General features: G+C 44.5%; 1 pseudogene; it reads left to right on the plus strand.

Moving 5' to 3' along the window:
* LOC129392670 (NADH-ubiquinone oxidoreductase chain 5-like) overlaps positions 1–1464 on the plus strand; it is a 3912-nt pseudogene extending 2448 nt beyond the window's left edge.
* The last annotated feature ends 1405 nt before the right edge of the window (positions 1465–2869 follow it).

Below are 2869 nucleotides of genomic sequence, written 5' to 3' on the forward strand. Positions count from 1 at the left end.
TCCTCGTCACCGCCAACAATCTCTTCCAACTCTTCATCGGCTGGGAAGGGGTAGGAATTATATCTTTCCTACTCATCGGCTGATGATTCGGACGAACAGACGCAAATACAGCCGCCCTCCAAGCAATCCTGTACAACCGCATTGGAGATGTTGGATTTCTCACATCAATAGCATGATTCCTCTCCAACATAAATACATGGGACCTACAACAAATCTTTGCACTTAACCAAAATACCCCAAACCTTCCCCTCGTAGGACTAGTATTAGCCGCAGCTGGAAAATCAGCTCAATTTGGACTACACCCCTGACTCCCCTCTGCAATAGAAGGCCCCACTCCTGTCTCAGCTCTACTTCACTCAAGCACAATAGTTGTGGCAGGAATCTTCCTACTTATCCGCTTCCACCCTCTAATGGAAAACAACAAACTCGCCCAGACAGCAGCCCTATCTTTAGGCGCTCTTACCACCCTATTTACAGCCATCTGCGCCCTCACCCAGAACGACATTAAAAAAATTATCGCCTTCTCCACCTCCAGTCAACTAGGCTTAATGATAGTAACAGTCGGCCTCAACCAACCCTATCTGGCATTCCTGCATATCTGCACACACGCCTTCTTCAAAGCTATGCTATTCCTGTGCTCCGGCTCCATCATCCACAACCTAAACAATGAACAAGACATTCGAAAGATGGGGGGACTATTCAAAGCCCTCCCTTTCACTACTACAGCCCTCATCACTGGTTGCCTTGCATTAACCGGAATACCATTCCTCACCGGATTTTACTCCAAAGACCCAATCATTGAAGCCGCCACTTCATCTTATACCAACGCCTGAGCCCTACTATTAACACTAACAGCCACCTCCCTCACAGCCGTTTACAGCACCCGCATCATCTTCTACACGCTACTAAACCAACCCCGATTCCCTCCCCACATTACCATCAACGAAAACAACCCCTCACTAATCAACCCCATCATACGATTAATACTCGGAAGCATCTTCGCCGGCTTCATCCTATCCAACAACATCCCCCCCATAACCACCCCCCTAACAACCATTCCCCTATACCTAAAACTAACCGCCCTTACAATAACAACCCTAGGCTTCATTATCGCATTTGAAATTAATCTCAATACACAAAACCTAAAATACAACCTCCCTTCAAACCCCACCAAATTCTCCCTCTCACTAGGATATTTCCCCACAATCATACACCGCCTACCCCCTGACCTATATCTAACAATAAGCCAAAAACTAGCTACCTCCTCACTAGACATGACATGACTAGAAAACATCTTACCAAAAACCACAGCCCTCATCCAACTAAAAGCCTCTATACTAACCTCAAACCAACAAGGCCTCATTAAACTATATTTCCTGTCTTTCCTCATCACCATTACCCTCTTTACACTCCTACTTAACTGCCCCGGGTAATCTCCATAATAACCACAACACCAATAAACAATGACCACCCCATAACAACTATTAACCAAGCACCATAACTATACAACGCAGCAACCCCCACTGCCTCACCCCCAGAAAGCCCAAAATCCCCTACATCACAAACCACCCAATCCCCCAATCCATTAAATCCAAATACGACCTCCACCTCTCCACCCTTCAATACATAAGCCACTGTCAAAAACTCAACCACTAATCCCAAAAGAAATCCCCCCAGCACAACCTTATTGGAAACTCAAACCTCAGGATACTGCTCAGTAGCCATGGCCGTAGTATAACCAAACACAACTAATATCCCTCCTAAATAAATTAAAAATACTATTAACCCCAAAAACGAACCACCAAAACTCAAGACAATCCCACACCCCACACCACCACCTACAATCAACCCTAGCCCCCCATAAATAGGCGAAGGCTTTGAAGAAACCCCTACAAAACTAACTACGAATATAATACTCAAAACGAAAACAAAATATACTATCATCGTTCTCACATGGACTTAAACCACGACCAATGATATGAAAAATCACCGTTGTTATTCAACTATAAGAACACTAATGACCAACATTCGAAAAACACACCCATTAATAAAAATCATCAACAATGCATTCATTGACCTCCCCACCCCATCAAACATCTCCTCATGATGAAACTTTGGTTCCCTACTTGGACTCTGCCTGATCATACAGATCCTAACAGGCTTATTCCTAGCAATACACTACACACCAGACACAACAACCGCCTTCTCATCAATCACACACATTTGCCGAGACGTCAATTACGGCTGAATCATCCGATACCTACATGCAAACGGAGCCTCCATATTTTTCATTTGCCTTTACGCTCACATAGGCCGTGGTCTGTACTACGGCTCTTACATCTTCCAAGGAACATGAAACGTCGGAGTAATACTCCTAATCACAGTAATAGCCACCGCATTCGTAGGCTACGTACTGCCCTGAGGACAAATGTCATTCTGAGCTGCAACCGTTATTACAAACCTTCTATCAGCAATTCCCTACATCGGTACCACCCTAGTAGAATGAATTTGAGGCGGTTTCTCCGTAGATAAGGCAACACTAACACGCTTCTTCACCTTCCACTTCATCCTCCCCTTTATCATCCTAACACTAACAATAGTACACCTCCTATTTCTCCACGAAACAGGATCCAACAACCCCACAGGAATTCCTTCCACAACGAAGCATAATATTCCGACCCTTCAGTCAATTCCTGTTCTGAACACTAGTCATAGATCTAATAATCCTAACATGAATCGGGGGTCAACCCGTGGAACACCCATATGTAACTGTAGGCCAACTAGCCTCCATCCTATACTTTCTTTTAATCCTAATCCTGATACCAGCAGCCAGCCTTATCGAGAACAAGCTCTTAAAATGAAGAGTCTT

The sequence above is a fragment of the Physeter macrocephalus genome, chromosome 13, assembly GCF_002837175.3.
Source record: "Physeter macrocephalus isolate SW-GA chromosome 13, ASM283717v5, whole genome shotgun sequence".
Taxonomy (NCBI): Eukaryota; Metazoa; Chordata; class Mammalia; order Artiodactyla; family Physeteridae; genus Physeter; species Physeter macrocephalus.